Here is a 19,410-nt window from a genome sequence, read left to right as displayed (position 1 = left end):
GGACTGATGAGCCTAGGAGTAATCTGGGCAGGACCAGCTTTTGGATTAGCATCTCTTTGTTTGCTGGGAGCTGCTTCATTAATATTTCCTTGGGATGGGCTCCGGCCTTGGGGACTTTTTCAATTCTCCTTTTCCTGGACTCCATTCTCAATATGCCTTCATTCTTGATTTTACTCAATATTAGACCAGATTTACCTAACTACACTAACTACCTATCTTTAAATCTGGCTTCAGTAGTGTCCTAATTTGTTTGGGGCACTTTCCCCTCTTGTTTTTTCATGTTGTCTATGTGTCTTTCTTTCTTGTAGTGTAGATCTGAGATATTATAGTTTCTTCCCTATATTCTTGTAGTACCCATGTAGATTGTCTGTACCTCACCTTGATGTTGGGCTTCCAGACACTACTGGTGTCCCCCAATGAATGCTATTGCATCCTGGATCTGGGTCCTGCACAAGTTGGTGTGGGTGGATCTGGGCTGCTGGGCTTGACCTCCCTTGGTGGTCTGCTGGTCAGAAGGGGCGGTCCTGCACCTGAGGCTAGGTTCTGGTGGGTGTCTGCCCCTCAGCTGGGGGAAGGGTGGTGTGCTCCTGGACCTGCACAGGCCGGTGTGGATGGATCTGGACCACTGGGCTTGATCTCCCACCAGGCTTGACCTCCCATGGTAGTCTTCTGGTCAGAAGGGGCAGTCCTCTGGCGGGTGTCTGCACTGCTGGGGCAGGGGTGGACTGTAAGGGTCCGGCAGAGCGTTGGAGAAAGAGACCACACAAGAGACTGGCTCCATGCAATTGGCAAAAGGGGATTTATTGGGGATCCATTCCAGCGCGCTGGGGCCCCGTGGTCACTCAAGAAGGGAGTGCAGCCTGGAGCCCAGAACACAGGTCAAGCAGAGCTTAAGTACACTTTCTGGAGAGGGCGGGGGGCTTTGCATACATCAGGACAAATCATCATGAGGCACGGGAAAATTAAACAACAACTCTGAGACATGATTAGCACATTCATTGGCGGGAACAGGTCGGGCGGGGGTGATTGGTCATTCCTAAGCGGGTTACACATTCAAACTGATTGGTTTGGGCCCTGTGACAAACTGCACAGGGCCCTAGGCTAGATGGCCAGTAGGGCGTAGTCCTGAGATAGTTATCTCAGGAATCTGGGTGTAACAGAGGAATTTAATAATACCTAATCTTTTACATTTTAATTCAAGCCTTCCAGTTTAGAAACTTTACCCTTTCAGACCAGGCCTGTCGTGCACCTGGGATCTGCACAGGCCAGTGCATGTGTACATTCTTTATCTCTCCCCCTCGACTGCATAAGTCACATTTTTGCCCATCCCAATGTATATCATTATCCCTTTTTATTTTATTTTGGAACAGGGTCTTGCTAAATTACTGAGACTGGACTTAAAGTTGTAATCCTCTGCACTCAGCCTTCAAAGTAGCTCTGATTACATGTGTATGTCACCCCTTCTGGCAGGGATTGCATTCTTTTCTTTTAAAAACAAACAAACAAACAAACAAAACAAAACAAAACAAAAAAACAGGGATTGAACCCAGGGTGCTTAAACACTGATTCACATTACCAGCCCTTTTTATTTTTTTTATTTTGAGGCAGACTACCTTTGAATTTTCAATTCTCCTGCCTCTGCCTCTTAAACCATGGGATTACAGGCATGGATTGCCAGGCAGATTATATTTGCCTTTTATATTATTGCAGATTGGTTTAGGATGAAATCTAGACTAGCAAAACTTCCTAAATTACTAAAGTATCCCTTTAACTTTTGCTACTACTCCCACCAACAACATCCTTTTTTAAAAAGCTGAATGATAAACCAGGTGTGGTGGTACATGCCTTATGTAATCCCAGGGACTTGGGAGGTTGAGAAAAAAGGACCATAAATTTGGTGCTGTTACTGCTGTTGACTGGTGACAAGTCCTTGCTTCCCCAATGTTGAAGTATAACAGCAGAGAAGCACGCTGAGGCAAGGTCAGAGTGGAAATTAGAAGTTTATTAAAGGACAGCAGAAAAGACTTCCCCCGAGGAAGAAGGGGTCCCAAGAGGTGGAATCCGTGGAAGTGCGGTTGTCTCCCATTTTTATAGTTCCTTCAGTGATGGAATGTAGGTGGGAAGGGCCGAAGGCCAAAGAAGTAATCTGGTCAGGAAGGACTTCTGAGTCAGCATCTTCAAGTTTGCTGGGGGCTGTTCATTAACACTTCTTTGGGATGGGCTCTGGACCTTGGGCTTTTCCCAAACTTCATTCCAAGAGTTGTTCAACTTTTCCCAGAATTCATTCTCAACATGGCCTCCATTTTGGATCTTACTTGATATTAGACCCAATTTACCTAACTACACTGACTACCTAATTTTAAATCTGGCTTCAATGCCAACCTCAGCATCCTAGTGAGACCCCCTACATCTTAAAAACCCTGTCTCCAAATAATTTTTAAAAACTAAAAAAAAAATTATTATATATGTATGTTTATATATTTGTGTGAATATCCACAGTTAAATATATGTGTGTATACATATTTTTATTCTGCCGTGAACATTTAGGTCACTTTTATGGAATGGCTATTCTGGATATTATTGTAATTGAGAAACTGATGTGACTCCATTTTTGAAAAACCAGCCTCTACCTCAGAGCAGAGCCTGTCCAAAGGGGGTTGGGGGGGATGATCCTAGTCCTTAGAAAACCCATTCCTAGACACACAGCTACCCTTCTGAGTCATTTGTCCATACCAGATGTCCTTGACTCAGCAAATGCAAGTTCCTGAAAAGACCAAAAGAATGCTTGAGGCCTAACTCAGACCACAGCAACCACTGATCAGCGTGAGACAGGGAAAATACCTGAAATACCAAGTGGCCTTCCCAGTAGTTTTGGTGATTGATTAGGCAACCCTGCAGGTTAGCTTATACACTCTTGCAACTCCTCAGGCCTAAACCAATCAGTTCAAATGTATCCATCACTTGAACTAACCAATCACCCTTACCCAACTTGTTCCTGCCAGTGAATGTGCTAATCAATGTTAAGAGTTGTTTGATTTTCCCTATGGTGTGAAACGATTTGCTGTGTGATGTTGTGATGCATAGAGTATCCCCTCAAAACCTATAAAACCTCACTGAAGTAAGGGCCAGCACTCACTCCTTGGGATGGTTGTGAATCCAGGCTCCAGCCTGCAATAAAGACTCTTGTGTGATTGCATCGGATTCGGCTCCTGGAGGACTACTGAGGTCCCATGAATCTGGCATTACACAATGAACTTGGTAGAGTATATATTTCTAAAGGTGTATTTCATCTTCTTTAATTACTGTAATGATTAGTACAACTTAAGTAGATTGGGGTATGTCTAGAAAATTGGTGTAGTGTTAGACCAGGATGCAAGAAAAGACCACTGACTCCAATTAAAATCAAATTAAAGCAAGCTATTAATTTGACCGTCCAGGCTGCCTCTCCCACCCAAAACCATGGGAACAAGACAGCAGCTGCAACTTTTCTGCAGCCCAGCTTTATAGCCCAGAAAGTTACACAAAGAGGGGTTACAGATAACAAAACCCTTGACAAGCAGAACACTAATGGTAGTTTACTTTTTTGCTGGCCCTGACATCAGAATTTATGAAGATCATTAGAGTCTCAGAAAGGGTCATTATCTGGCCAGGGAAGGCATCACTTAAGTTTCAAAGAGAGCTGCTATTTGGTCAGAGAGCCAGGCATGGGTGAGTTCAAGGCATGAGCAGGCATTCCAAGCAGGTTCAGAATTTGCAGTAATTTATAGTAAAGCCGAAATTATCTTTTCATGGCTTTGTGGCAAGATGGCTCCCAATTTTAAGAGAAAATCAGGTTGGATCTATCAGTAGAACACCTGTAAATGTGTCTATTACTGTTTTTCCAGAAGATTGGGTTGGAAATTAGTGGGGAAGACCTGTCATGAATGTGTAGTATCAACCAACAGGTTTTTGTTGAAAAAAAGGCAGAAGGGGATCCTGTCACTGGCTTGTGATCCAAGCTTCTTGAAAGGGTCCTTTTTTCTGATGTGTCAATTGTGTTCGGACAAACAACACACAATATGAAGGCTAGAGACAGGAAGCAAACCTCAGATCAGAAAACATTTCTTTATTCAGAATCAATTGGTGGAACCCTGGTGTGACTAATTTTGGGGACAAAAAAGGTGGTTCACTGAAGCAAGAATCTGGGTTATATAGGCTTTGTTTAGGATGGGACAGGAGAGCAGTACCTGGGGTTTATTGTATTGGGGTCCTGTTGATTCATTAGGATGGGAATGGAGGGCAATTCCTGTTGTCCATTGTATTGGGGTCTTGCTGAACCATTAGGTGAGACAGGAATGTGAATAGGAAATTTGCTGGGGCGTATTATATTGGTTTCAGGTGACCCATTAGGTGGGGGATCAGATGCCAGTCAGGTGGAGTTCATTTTCTGTTCCTTCCCTCTGGCTGAATACTGGGATTTTAAATGACAAAAGCTTAGGGAAAATGTGCTTGGACTTATTTTCCATGTCCTTTCACCTGTGAGCATCTGACTTCAGATTTTTTAACTTTTGACTGTGGGCTTGAACCTTTGGCCCCTCAAGTGTCTCTCTAGCCCTTATAGTCTCTTGGACTACAGCTGCTTTATTGACCTCCTTAAATTGCGAGGCTTCCAGTTGCTTGGACTGAACTGTTACAAGTTCCCCAGTTTTACCAGCCTGCAGGCAGAAGTTTGGGGAATTTTATCAAATAATGATGTGAATCAATCTAATAATCCCCTTCTATGTACACTTAGACATTTATATATTTTATTAATTTTATTTTTCTGAAAGACCCTGATATGCATATGCTCAGCAAAATATCTGAGTCATATAGTATATCTTGTTTTTATTTTTTGAAAAATACCCATATTGTTTTCCCTGATACTGTCGGTTTATATTCCTGACAAGTGAATCCAGGAGTCTGCTGTTCTGCACATCCTATGCAGTACACATAATCTACTATGATTTTGCTAACAGCCTTTTCCCCAGATGCTTGCCATTTCTCTAGATGATGCCCATTCTGACTAGAGGAAGATGAAATCACAATAGAGTTTTGATTTGCATTTCCCTGGTGGCTAAAGATGTTGAAATATTTTACATAACTGCTGGCCATTTGGACTTCTTTGAGAAGTTTCTGTTTATTTGCCAAATTAATGAATGGATAATTTGTTTTTATTTTCATGTTGAGATTTTAAAAATTCACCATATATTTATATATTAATCATTTGTCAGAGTAATAAATGCCAAAACATTCAGTATGTTGTCTCTTCATGCTGTTCATTTTTTTCCCCTTTGCCTTGCAGAAGCATTTTTATTTTGCTCCCATACTATTTGTTTTTGATATTATTTGCTGAGATATATGAGTTTTTTTGAGGAAAAGGCTGCCTACTCCTTAATGTTGTGGTGTTACCCTTAGATTTTATTCTAGCAATTTTTAAGTTTCTGGGATTAGCCTCAGGCCTTTGATACATTTTGGGTTGACATTTACAAATGGATACCCCTTTTTTCCAGTATAATTGGGTAAAGAGGATTTCTTCTCATCAATGTATATTTGGGAGCCTTTATCACTAATTAGATGAAACAAGGTTCATATGTCTGTGTAGCTCCTATTCTGTTTAATTTTTCTCTGTGTCTGTTTTGTTCCAGAACCACACTGGTTTTGTTATTATAGCTCTGTAGTATAAATTGAAGTCAGGTATTGTGAGGCCTTCAGTTTACAGAATTCCTTACTTTTCTGGGTCTTTTATTATTCCATGTAGATTTTAGGATTTTTTTCTAGTTATTGAATAATATGGGTATTTTGATGAAGATTGTATTGATTCTGTAGGTGGATTTAGTTAATCTGATGTCTTGATTTAATCTCCAGATGGCTTTAGTTTATTTAATGTTGTTAATATAGGTGGCTTTAGTTTATATGTAGATGACTTTAAGTTTTTTAGTAATTTTTAAATAATTTTTCTTGTAGAGATCTTTCCTTTCTTTGGTTAGACTTATTAGACTTGTTACTAAGCGTTCTTTTTTTTTTTTTTTTTTGTACTGGGGATTGAACTCAAAGACACTCAACCATTGAGCCTCATCCCTAACCCTATTTTATATTTTTTTTATTTAGAGATAGAGTCTCCCTGAGTTGCTTACTGTTGCTAAGGTTGGCTTTCAACTCCTGTGTCACGACCCCCTTGCCCGCAAGGAAGACGTGACTCAGGAATCTTCTTTCAGCAGTTTATTCAGGCCCTTGACATTTTCTAATAATTCTTCTAATCCCCGGAATAATAATTGGATGCCCCTCCCAGCCTTAATAAAGCACCTCGAACCCCAATGCGAAGCTGCCACGTGGACCCTTCTCACAGGGTGCTAGAGAACGACACGCCAACTTTCTCTGATAAGGAGTTGACAATACGCCAACTCTCTCTGATATGGAGTTGTCCTTCACAGACCACAGCGGAGCCAGCGCCATCATGTAATGGCGACCACAGTCCGCAGGAACGGCTCACCACAGCTCCCCCTTTTTGTTTCACTAAGACAATACAGGCGAGAGTAGAGGTCCTATCCCACTGTGCAGAAGTGGCTGCGTAGTATGGCCCAGCCCTAGGGGGCGCCTTCCCCAGATCTGACACCATATCAGCCGACGCCTTTTTTCGTGGGGCGGGGCGGAGACACGTCAAACCCGCATGCAATAGGACATGCTCCCCTTGAGGTCCCTCTTCTCAATGGATCACTCAAGTGCAGTGCCTTGCCTCGCATCCTGTATCGTGACAATGGTGAGTAAGAGGGAATAGCTGAGGTTGAACTGTGGCTGTCTAGAAGTACAACTACAAACAAATTGGCAGCACCCTGAAAGAAAGGCACGGACTTTAAAGTGATAGATAAAGACCAGTGTGGAAACTCTTCTGCGTGCAATGGCAACAAGACCTGCAGAGTGCAAGGGCTTTCCAGCACTAAAAGAAAGACAAAAGAAGGACATGTCAAACCCAGTGCAATGTTATAATAACTTGGGGTGCAACGACCATGTCAAAGACACTAGTGTAGAAACCCATCTGCGTGCAATGGTAGCAAGACCGGCAGAGTGCAAGGGCTTTCTGACACTAAGAGAATAACGAGGAAAGACATGTCAATCCCAGTGCAATGTTATAATAACTTGGGGTGCAATGACCATGTCAAAAGTTTATTGCTTAAGATGCGCAAGCCAGACTTGAGGTGAGTTGCCATTTTCTAAAGCTGCAAGAGCTTGTATGATCATAGCCTTATCGTGAGCACTACGAGCTTTAAGGCGACAGAGAAACCACAAACAGAGGAACATACCAAAACAACACAGTGCACCAAAAAGGCCTACTCCCACCCACTCCTTAAAAAAGGAAAAAGCAGAAGATATCCAATTGGTGAACTGACCCAGAGTCACGGGATCGACACGGGTACTATTCAAGACAGCTATCTGGGTTAGTTGAGACTGGATCATGTCTTTCGCTTCCATGGACCAATTCCCGGCCAGATATCCACCAATGATGTGGGAAGCATTCCTGGAATCATTAAATCTGACAGAGATTATACATAAATGTGCACGTTGGTCAATGTAGCCCAAAAGTACTAGGTCAGCCAATTCCTCTACCTGAGCTTGAAGAAAATCTATTCTTTGGTTGGTAGCTAAAATCCCTGACAAAATATGTTGATTAATCGCATTTTGCGATTCAAGTATAGTGGACGTTTGTTGAACAACTTGATTAATAGTGGCAGCAGTTTGTACTTGACTGGCCATGGCTACTCCGGCCGTAACTGCTGCAGCAGCAGAAGCCGCCACGGCTGTCACTATAGCTGCTGTGATTCCAAAATCTCTGCGGACTCTAAGTAGCTCTACAATAGGAAATTTATCTGGATCCGCAGTGACTGGGATTGGGACAAAAGTTGAAATTTTCATAATCACTGCTACAGTCCAAGAACCATTCCAACACTCAGATAAGAAACAGGTAATATGAGAACAATCCAGCATCCCTGATGAGGTGTTATTAGCTAAAAGGAACAGGAACAGGGATTGGATACAGACCATTGCAGGAGGCAATGTGGCACTATGTAACAGAGAGTTGAATGAAACAGATGTAAGCCTATTACCTCATTCACTCTCCTTAGTAGTGCCAGAAACATTAGCCAGCCAACTTTTGGCTCCTAGTAATTGAGCCAATGCAGAAATATCGGCTGAAGCCCCCTTCTCATTGGAAATGAGCCATTGAAACCAGGACCAACCTGTTCCTGTAGAGGAGTTGGCATTGTTGTTAAAGTTATAAACATATCTCTTAAGAGGGGGGGAAAAGGAGAAACCTTTAGCAACTTGATGTTTCTCCCAAGAATGATCCTGACAAGGCGTAAATGTTGGGGGAAAACCAAAATTAGGGGTACAGTAAGGAGAGGCCTTGAAATGAGTGGCATTGCAAGTACTATTAGAAGAAGGAGGCATTGGGATTAGTACCTCGGAGATAATAGCTAAAGTAGTTATGTTTAAAACAGAGCTAGTTGCGGGGGTCCCTGAGCCTGATTGCTTCCCTGAAACTACTTGGCTCAATACAGCACTGAGAATGCTCCCTGAGACTCGACTGGACCGCAATGGGTCCTCCCAGTTAGTCAAATTTTTGGTCTTAAGGCTAATACAATTAGTGTTCCCAAGGCTGAAACAAAAAACTCCTGTGAGATTAACTTGAGACTGATTAAAAATATTTTCCATGTCCCCTCTAGGAGAGGTACAAGGAGCAGACATTTTACATGAGGTAGAAAAAAGAGTGGGGAGGACACTAGAATTACTATGAACTGGCATTGGCATTGGCCATGCCCGTGCCACTGCCTACCACTGCATTGGTGTCATCTGTACCGTTGGCACCAGCATCAGAGCCAGAGCACTCATCAGAATGAAGCTCCTCATCATAGAACTGTTGTGGCACCTCCTGCTGCTGGTTAGTAGATCTCGAGACTCTTCTTGTCAGGCGTTCAGGGATCCACAGCGGCTCCGTGCGATCCTGGGGAAAAACACATACAGATCCTCGTGCCCATGTCAGCACGGGGTCAGGGCCGTTCCATTGGCCCGTAAGAACATCCTTCCACTTAACATAGCCAGTCACAGAGGGCTGAGGGGACACATGTCTATCGGCCGCAGAGCGGCCATGAATATCCAAATTCAAAAAATTAATGGTAAAAAGAGCTAAGGACAGGCGTTCTTTAGGAGTGTGGTCAACTCCTATTCCCCCTTTTTGTTTTTCTAAGGTTTCTTTTAAGGTGCGGTGGGCACGTTCAACAATGCCTTGCCCTTGAGGATTGTAAGGCAACCCATGAGCAAGGTGTACTCCCATAGTAGAACAAAAAGATGTAAACTGTCTGCCCGTATAAGCAGGTCCATTATCAGTCTTAAGGGATGCAGGTGCACCCCATGACGCCCATGCCTCTAAGCAATGAGTAATAACATTACGTGCCTTTTCTCCCGATAAAGCAGAAGCATGAATAATTCCAGAGTATGTGTCAATAGAAACATGTACATATTTGAGGTTACCAAAGTCAGGCACGTGAGTTACGTCCATTTGCCAGACAACCAATGGCTTCAATCCTCGTGGGTTTACACCATAAGTAGGAGGATGAAGAAATGCGACACAATGGGGACATTGTAGTACTATCTGACGAGCATCTGCTCTTGAGATGGAAAAACGTCTGCGCAGTGTCATAGCATTGACATGAAAGTTGTGATGAAACAATTTAGCTTCTTTTAAGGAGGAGGCCAAGCATTGACATGAAAGTTGTGATGAAACAATTTAGCTTCTTTTAAGGAGGAGGCCAAGCATACCAACTGGCTTCTAGTTGCCGAGTCAGCACAGGCATTACCTTGTGATAACGGGCCAGGAAGAGAGGTGTGAGCCCGAATGTGCATTGGATAGAAAGGGGCAGTACGGCTACGGATAAGCTGCTGAAGCTGATTAAAGTAAGTAGATACACTATGGGTGTCACTAATAGCTCCTACAGCCTCCAGAATTTTGAGCGCCTGCACCACATAGATGGAGTCCGAAATGAGATTGAAAGGAAAAGAACACTGTTTAAAAACTTCAATGACAATTTGTAGTTCTACCCATTGTGGATTTCCAGGAGCAAATTGATGCTGGACAGGGGGAGAGTCGTTAATCACATAAGCTCCCATTCCAGACTTAGAGCCATCAGTAAAAATGTTAACAGCCCCCGGAATTGGAGTGGGTGAAGTTACTTTAGGGAAAATGATAGGATGCTCTTTAACAAAATGGAGTAATGGATGAGAAGGGTAATGATTATCAATATCCCCTTGAAACGAGCAACATAGAATGGCCCAGTTGTCCAGAGTAGCACACAAAACATTAATTTGAGCTTTAGAATAGGGTATGATAAGAGAAGAAGATGCTTGTCCAAAAAATTGAATGCTCTGTTGAATCCCTCTAAGTGCTAACGCTGCAACAGCATCAGGATAGTATTCCAAAGATTTTCCTGGGGATACATGTGGGTGGATCCATAGTAAAGGCCCATCTTGCCACAGTACTCCAGTAGGCTGCCGCATAGTGGCAAGCACACATAACTGGAAAGGTTTATCACTCTGGAGCCTGCATAGAGTAGCATGTTGTATAGCTTCTTCTACTTTTATAAGGGCCGCTCTGGCCTCTTTAGTGAGGGTACGAGGGGAAGTAAGATCTGGATCACCCTTAAGAATAGCATACAAAGGCTGGAGCACGATATTAGGAATATGTAAATAACCTCTTATCCAATTAATATCTCCCAACAGTTTTTGAAAATCATTTAGAGTTTGGAGATCTTGAGTTTTTATAGTAACCTTTTGTGGTTTTAACATGTCATATCCAATCGTCGCTCCCAAATACTTAATAGAATCCCCTGTTTGAACCTTTTCAGGTGCAATATGTAATCCATACTGAGCTAACAACTTCACCAGGTCTTTATAGGCATCATTAACTGACTGTTGTAATTTGGCTGCCAATAATACATCATCCATATAATGAATAATCTTGATGGAAGGATATTTTTGTCTGAGAGGTGCGAGTGCCTTCCCTACATACATCTGACAAATCGTAGGACTGTTAGACATTCCCTGTGGTAAAACGACCCACTCAAACCTTTGATCTGGTTCCTCGTGATTACACGAGGGAAGGGTGAAGGCAAAACGCTGTGAGTCTTTAGGATGCAAAGGAATAGAAAAGAAACAGTAGCAAATCTCCCTTGTCCCAAAAGCATTTTTTTGTCCCAATGGGGGTATCCTGTTGCATGATTTTGGGCGGCCTGCTCTGCTGCGCCCTCTAGCACGAATGCTCTCCAGTCTAAATATTTGCCTGGGGAGACACAAGCCCGAACGAGGCTAGCCCAATCAGAGGGAGTCATGCAGTATCTAGACAGATTTTCCACCTGAGTTAGTGTAAAAGCGGCATCGACCCCATAAGTGCGCACAGACTTCACCAGGGTCTTTACAATTTTGAAATCTAAAAGCTCATGAAATCTTTCCCTATTATCATCCTGAAAAACTGGATAAGCAAGACCCATCTCAGCGTTAACAGCCCTCCATGTTTGGGCGTGGAAACTTCGTCCCAAAACACCCCCGCCATACGGAGGCGGATCGGGGAGGCTGTCCGTTCTTGAGCCCTTGCTTATCTCTGTTCCCTGTACCTAAACTCCCTAGCTGCCGAGACAGCGTCTCCAGCTCCTCCTCTTCATTATCTTCTACCTCTGACCCATTTTCGCATGGGGGCGTGCGCAGCACACTGAGATCTGGATACAGTCTCCTCCTGTTCTCCAAGCCCCGCACACTCCCCTCTTCCTGAGACACTTCACTCTCTGCCGTTTCTGACTTTTCTTCATGCAATTGTTCTAAAACCTCTTGCCCTTTAACAAGCGCTTCCTGGCATCTGCCATCTGTAAGGCAACTACGGACCATCTTCCAGAGGGGTATCACCCCGCCCTCTAACATGCCCTGCTCACGAGCAAAATCAAGGTCTTTGCCTAATTTATCCCAGCTGGGTGTAGTGAGGCTGCCTGAAAATGCAAACCACGGTGCAGCTGTATCTACCCTCTGTAAAAATCTCTCTAAGGTACTGCGTTTCACCTTCAGTCCCTTGGAACGTAAAAGGCCATCTAGGGCCAGAAGAAGTGGACTTGAAGTCACAGCACCCATGACGCAACACAAGAAAACACAGGAAACGAAAGTGAAAGTACACAAAAACAAAACGAAAATACACAGAAAACAAAAACGAAAATACAGAGTGCAATTGCTATGAGATGTAACACCCTCTCTTTATTTACAGAGGAGCAGGTACCTTTTAACGCTCCCTCTTTATGTATAGAGGAGCCTCCGCTTTTTAACAGCGGGTCCCACCTTACCTGGGACTTACCAGCGCGCCTCCCTGACTGCTGCAAGTTCTGGTTCCTGGTGTTTTCTTTTTTCTTCTTTTCTCCCGGGTCTCGGCACCACTTGTCACAACCCCCTTGCCCGCAAGGAAGACGTGACTCAGGAATCTTCTTTCAGCAGTTTATTCAGGCCCTTGACATTTTCTAATAATTCTTCTAATCCCCGGAATAATAATTGGATGCCCCTCCCAGCCTTAATAAAGCACCTCGAACCCCAATGCGAAGCTGCCACGTGGACCCTTCTCACAGGGTGCTAGAGAATGACAGGCCAACTTTCTCTGATAAGGAGTTGACAATACGCCAACTCTCTCTGATATGGAGTTGTCCTTCACAGACCACAGCGGAGCCAGCGCCATCATGTAATGGCGGACCACAGTCCGCAGGAACGGCTCCCCACACTCCTGATCCTCCTGTCTCAGCCTCCGTGTGGCAACGTGACTGGCTTACTAAGAATTTTTGTGTTATTTGGAATAAAATGAGTTTTCTGATTTCTTTCCCAATGAATTCATGATTGTGGGCAAAAGCTATTGGTTTTTATATCTTGATTTATTTATTATGCAACTTTGCTGAATTTGTTTATCATCACTAGAAATCTTCTGGTGGAACTTTTAGTATTTTTTAAGTTCAGAATTATATCATCTACAAACAGCGATAATTTGACTCCTTCCTTTTCTATTTGTAACCCTTTCATTTCTGCCTCTTGCCAAATGCTTCAACTAAAATTGGAGTATTATTGTATAGGAATAGTGGCAGTGGACATCCTTCTATTGTTTCTCATTTAGAAGAAATGCATTCAGCTCTTCCCTATTCAGTGGGATGTTGGCTTTAGGTTTGTCATATATAGACTTTCTATTGATTTGTGTTTATTGCATTTCTGTAATAAAAACAACTTTTATCATGTTTTTGAATTTCATTTGAATTGCTATTATATTGAGGGAGTTTTCCTGTAAGTTCATCAGTTATATTGGTGTGTCATTTTCTTTCATCAGAGAAGTGTTCTTGTTGGGATTTTTATTTTTATTAAGTAATACTGGGGATTGAACCCAGAACAATTCTAACACTAAGCTAGAATCCCAGTTCTTTTTATTTTATTTGAGAAAAGGTCTTGCTAAGTTACTGAGGCTGGTCTTGAACTTGTGATCCTCCTGGCTCAACCTCCCCAAATTTTGGATCATGTAGGTGTGTGCAACACAGCTGGGCTTTGACTGGTTTTTAATATCATGGTGATACTGGCTTCATAGAATAAATTTGGGACAGTTTTTATTGTTCTATATCAAGGAAGAACTTGAGAAGCATTGTGTTAATTTCTCCTGATTATCTGATAGAATTCAGTATTGACTTTGCTTGTCCAGGAATTTTTGTGTTGGAAGGCTTGATATTAGTGCTTCTGGTATATTGCTTTTTATTGTTATTTTAGATTTTCATTATCCACTTTGTTCATTTTGGGTAGGTCATAGGTATCTAGAAATTTAACCATTTCTTTTAGATTTTCCAATTATTAGAATATGAGTTTTCAAAATAGTTCCCTGATAATCCTCTAAATTGCATTGGTTTATGTGATAATGTGATCTCTTTCATCTCTAATTTTATGAATTTGAGTTTTCCTTTTTCTTTGAGTTGTTTATCTAAGAGTTTATTCATTTTGTTTATTGTTTCAAAGAACCAACTATTTTTTTCATTAATCCTTTGTATTCTTTTATTCTTTATTAATTATATCTCTGATTCTTATTCTTTTGTTTTGCTCATCTGGAGAATAATTTGTTGTTGTTTTTATAAGACTGGGAGATTGACTTCTAGATTATTTGATTTGAATCTTTCTAGTATTTTATTTAGGAACACACAACTTCATTTTCCTTTTAGAACTGCCTTTAGAGTATCCCAGAAATTCTGGTACATTGTATTTCTGTTGTTTGATTCTGAGATTTTTAAAATTTCTCTGCTGATTTTTATGACATACACTTAAAAGTGTGTGATTCAATCTCCATGATTGTATACTAGCTTCAATTTTTCTTGTTGTGGATTTTAGGCTGTAATTATCTGATAAGCTATAAGGCATTGGTTCCACATTTTTCTTTTTGTTAGGACTTTATTTATGGTCATAAATATGGTCTATTTTGGAGAGAATTCCATGAGCAGGTGAAAATAAAGTATGATACTCAAAATATCTTATAGATCCTTATTATTTCTATTTTATCTATAGTATGATTGAATGCAAGCCATTTGTTTTCTTTAAAGTTAGGGCTGGTTTTGTAATTGAAAGGTAGATATGGTCATGTTAAATCAGTTTCATATGATTGTAAGGAAGGCAAATGGATACAGAAGTGAAGTGCAGAGGCAAAAGCAAAAACTGCTCATCTTAGCTGCCAGCTTTATTTATATCAATAGATTACTTTAGGTCATTGACTTCATTAGTACATATTGTTCATTGTGTTACTAGTCAGGTTACAGACTTAGCAACATTATATGCAGCTCATTTTTCAGTTACATAATAAGTTGCAATGTGCAATGTTAGGAGTTTTGTGTAGCTCTCAAGAAAATCCATTGTATCAAATTACTGTTATGTTGACAGGTTTAGGCTCAGTGAAACGTTGTGGTGAGATCCTTTATTTCTTGGGGCTGTGTGCCTGAGATCAAGGTCAAGGCTGATAGACTAGCACAGAGCCTCCTCATAAAGGATATTACCATAGCAGCTAGGCATTGCACATGTATTAGTTATCTGACTAGTTCCAGGGAGTAACTGCAGAGCATTTTAAGGGTTGGAAACAAGGTGCTTGTTATCCCCCAGGAGTTTGCTCACCCGAGGAATGCTTTTCTGTATATTTTCATGGTCAGAATCCCTACATATGATCATAGTGAACTTGGAACAAAACTGTGGAAAACCTGTGGGAGTTGGATTTTGAAATAGTGAAGTTGGTAATAAAATGATCAGATGACTGTCTAAATTGGATTTTGTCATGAGCATATATCTATAATATTCATAAGGACAATCTAAAAGTAACATGTTAGATATCTTCTTCATGTTCTACTTATTAGTAACTTTCATTTTTCTGTTATTTATTGTCAATGTGGCTCATTTCTCATGCAGGTGACTGGCCCTTTTGTACAGTTGCTTCTGTATTAGTACAGGAATATCAGATGTAGGTTTTTGTTTATTTTTCCCAGCACAATCTTGTGTCTAAAACATGGTTTGATTTTGGGTTAGATACACAGGCAATTATAAAAAAACATGTGTAAAATAGTACAAGATTGTGGTTGACCACATGGGATTCTTAGCATGTGTAATGAAAATAACTCATAATAAGAATAATAATGATGATGATTATACTAATAGAATATTACTTAATATATGAAAAAATGTCATTTTAACAATAATGATGATATAAAACAGTAAAACAATGAATATGAGAAAGAGTGACAATAGATGATTTAAAAAAAATTTTTTTTAAAAGAGATTAGACAGAGAGAGAGAGAATTTTTAATATTTATTTTTTAGTTCTCGGCGGACACAACATCTTTGTTTGTATGTGGTGCTGAGGATCGAACTCGGGTCGCATGCATGCCAGGCGAGCGCACTACTGCTTGAGCCACATCCCCAGCCCAGACAATAGATGATTTAACAGAAAGAAATAATCAAGATTAGAAATACACCTTTGTGCTGGAGATGTGTCTCAGTGGTACAGAAGTTGCCTTGCTTGTGCAGGAATCCAGGTTTAATTCCCACTACTACAAAAAGAAAAAATTTTTTTAAGAATTTTTTTATTACAGTATTATAGTTATATGTATTAATTAGGTTTATTTTGAAAAAATAATACATGGTTCAACTTGATTTGCTCCTTTCAATTCTCATTACCTTCTTTTATCTCCATCCTCCCTCCCAATATTCTCCTTCCTCTACTAATCATCCTTTCACATATTTATTTATTATCAATTGGTGCTCTCTACATATACATAAAGGTGTAATTTATGGTGTTAAGTTTATATATGCACATAATATTGTTTTGTTAAAATTCTTCTCCTTAAAATGGCTACCCATCCTCTCGCTCTGTCCTCAGGGGCGAGCAGTTTACCTTATCACTTACCCTCAGTCGATCCCCGTATAGGCCACCAAATGCTGCAGTCTGGCTGGGCACAATTCAGGAGCCACTTGTCAAGCAGAAACAAACTTTATTTTTAGAACACACACAACACACCACACAGCTCCTCATGAAAACCCTCAGAGCCCAACTGCCACCACCGCCTTCCCACAAGCCTCTCAACCTCCCCAACTCCTCCTGCTCTTAAGGCCAATTGGCTGGGTCACATGGGTGAAGCCAAAAAAAGTCCCCCAATGAGCAGCTCTGTGGTCTGAAAGGGCGGGGAAACAGCCCAATAAGCATCACCGTAGAGGAGCCAATCAGTTGGCAGCTAGAAGTTTGCTGGGGCCACTGTGAGTCAATCATCAGCTGGCAGCTGGAAGTTTTCTGGCAGCTGGAAGTTTTCTGGCAGCTGGAAGTTTTCTGGCAGCTGGAAGTTTTCTGGCAGCTGGAAGTTTGCTGGAGCCCCTTCGGCTGTGGCTCTCAACAGAGGACTTGAGAGATATTGACGCTTCAAAAGAGGAGGACATGACAGGTGAGTGAGCCATTAAAAGAGGAGGACTTGAGAGGTGAGTGATAGTCAAGAGAGGAGGACTTGACAGATAATGAGACTTCAGGACATAAAGACTTGACAGATAGGGAGCGTTCAAGAGACGAGGACATGACAGATAGTAAGCCTTCAGGAGAGGAGGACTTGACAGATAGTGAACCTTCAGGAGAGGAAGATTTTACAGGTGAGTTAGCCGTCAGGAGAGGAGGAATTGATAGATAGTGAGCTGTGAGGAGATGAGGACCTGACAGAAAGTGAGCCATCAGGAGAGGAGGACTTGACAGATAGTGAGCCTTCAGGAGAGGAGGACTTGACAGATAGTGAGCCTTCAGGAGAGGAGGACTTGACAGATAGTGGACCTTCAGGAGAGGAGGACTTGACAGATAGTGAGCCTTCAGGAGAGGAGGACTTGACAGATAGTGAACCTTCAGGAGAGGAGGACTTGACAGATAGTGAGCCTTCAGGAGAGGAGGACTTGACAGATAGTGGGCCTTCAGGAGAGGAGGACTTGACAGATAGTGAGCCTTCAGGAGAGGAGGACTTGACATATAGTGGGCCTTCAGGAGAGGAGGACTTGACAGATAGTGGGCCTTCAGGAGAGGAGGACTTGACAGATAGTGAGCCTTCAGGAGAGGAGGACTTGACAGATAGTGAGCCTTCAGGAGAGGAGGACTTGACAGATAGTGGGCCTTCAGGAGAGGAGGACTTGACAGATAGTGGGCCTTCAGGAGAGGAGGACTTGACAGATAGTGGGCCTTCAGGAGAGGAGGACTTGACAGATAGTGAGCCTTCAGGAGAGGAGGACTTGACAGATAGTGGGCCTTCAGGAGAGGAGGACTTGACAGATAGTGAGCCTTCAGGAGAGGAGGACTTGACAGATAGTGAGCCTTCAGGAGAGGAGGACTTGACAGATAGTGGGCCTTCAGGAGAGGAGGACTTGACAGATAGTGGACCTTCAGGAGAGGAGGACTTGACAGATAGTGGACCTTCAGGAGAGGAGGACTTGACGGATAGTGGGCCTTCAGGAGAGGAGGACTTGACAGATAGTGAACCTTCAGGGGAGGAGGACTTGACAGATAGTGAACCTTCAGGGGAGGAGGACTTGACAGATAGTGAGCCTTCAGGAGAGGAGGACTTGACAGATAGTGAACCTTCAGGGGAGGAGGACTTGACATATAGTGGGCCTTCAGGAGAGGAGGACTTGACAGATAGTGAACCTTCAGGAGAGGAGGACTTGACAGATAGTGAACCTTCAGGAGAGGAGGACTTGACAGATAGTGGGCCTTCAGGAGAGGAGGACTTGACAGATAGTGGGCCTTCAGGAGAGGAGGACATGACAGATAGTGGACCTTCAGGAGAGGAGGACTTGACAGATAGTGGGCCTTCAGGAGAGGAGGACTTGACAGATAGTGGGCCTTCAGGAGAGGAGGACTTGACAGATAGTGGGCCTTCAGGAGAGGAGGACTTGACAGATAGTGGGCCTTCAGGAGAGGAGGACTTGACAGATAGTGAGCCTTCAGGAGAGGAGGACTTGACAGATAGTGAACCTTCAGGAGAGGAGGACTTGACGGATAGTGAACCTTCAGGAGAGGAGGACTTGACAGATAGTGGGCCTTCAGGAGAGGAGGACTTGACAGATAGTGGGCCTTCAGGAGAGGAGGACTTGACAGATAGTGGGCCTTCAGGAGAGGAGGACTTGACAGATAGTGGGCCTTCAGGAGAGGAGGACTTGACAGATAGTGGGCCTTCAGGAGAGGAGGACTTGACAGATAGTGAACCTTCAGGAGAGGAGGACTTGACGGATAGTGGGCCTTCAGGAGAGGAGGACTTGACAGATAGTGGACCTTCAGGAGAGGAGGACTTGACAGATAGTGGACCTTCAGGAGAGGAGGACTTGACAGATAGTGAACCTTCAGGGGAGGAGGACTTGACAGATAGTGGACCTTCAGGAGAGGAGGACTTGACAGATAGTGAACCTTCAGGGGAGGAGGACTTGACAGATAGTGAACCTTCAGGGGAGGAGGACCTGACAGATAGTGGACCTTCAGGAGAGGAGGACTTGACAGATAGTGGACCTTCAGGAGAGGAGGACTTGACAGATAGTGGGCCTTCAGGAGAGGAGGACTTGACAGATAGTGGGCCTTCAGGAGAGGAGGACTTGACAGATAGTGGGCCTTCAGGAGAGGAGGACTTGACAGATAGTGAACCTTCAGGAGAGGAGGACTTGACAGATAGTGGGCCTTCAGGAGAGGAGGACTTGACAGATAGTGGGCCTTCAGGAGAGGAGGACTTGACAGATAGTGGGCCTTCAGGAGAGGAGGACTTGACAGATAGTGAGCCTTCAGGAGAGGAGGATTGACAGATAGTGGGCCTT

General features: G+C 42.7%; 2 protein-coding genes across 9 annotated transcripts in view; one reads left to right on the top strand and one right to left on the bottom strand.

Moving 5' to 3' along the window:
* Positions 1–19,410, top strand: part of LOC110597299 (uncharacterized) — a 64,499-nt gene that overhangs the window by 20,802 nt on the left and 24,287 nt on the right. The window lies entirely within an intron of this gene.
* Positions 15,883–19,410, bottom strand: part of Fmo5 (flavin containing dimethylaniline monoxygenase 5) — a 54,347-nt gene continuing 50,819 nt past the window's right edge. For all 3 annotated transcript variants that reach the window (XR_013428352.1, XR_013428353.1, XR_013428351.1), the window contains 2 exons: positions 16,493–16,997; positions 15,883–16,136 (listed from right to left, as the gene is read on the bottom strand). The gene's annotated coding sequence lies outside the window, so the exon portion shown is untranslated. The remainder of the gene's footprint in view (positions 16,137–16,492; positions 16,998–19,410) is intronic.

This window comes from Ictidomys tridecemlineatus, chromosome 11 (genome assembly GCF_052094955.1).
Source record: "Ictidomys tridecemlineatus isolate mIctTri1 chromosome 11, mIctTri1.hap1, whole genome shotgun sequence".
NCBI classification, from domain to species: Eukaryota; Metazoa; Chordata; class Mammalia; order Rodentia; family Sciuridae; genus Ictidomys; species Ictidomys tridecemlineatus.
This window is presented reverse-complemented; position numbering and strand designations above follow the sequence as displayed.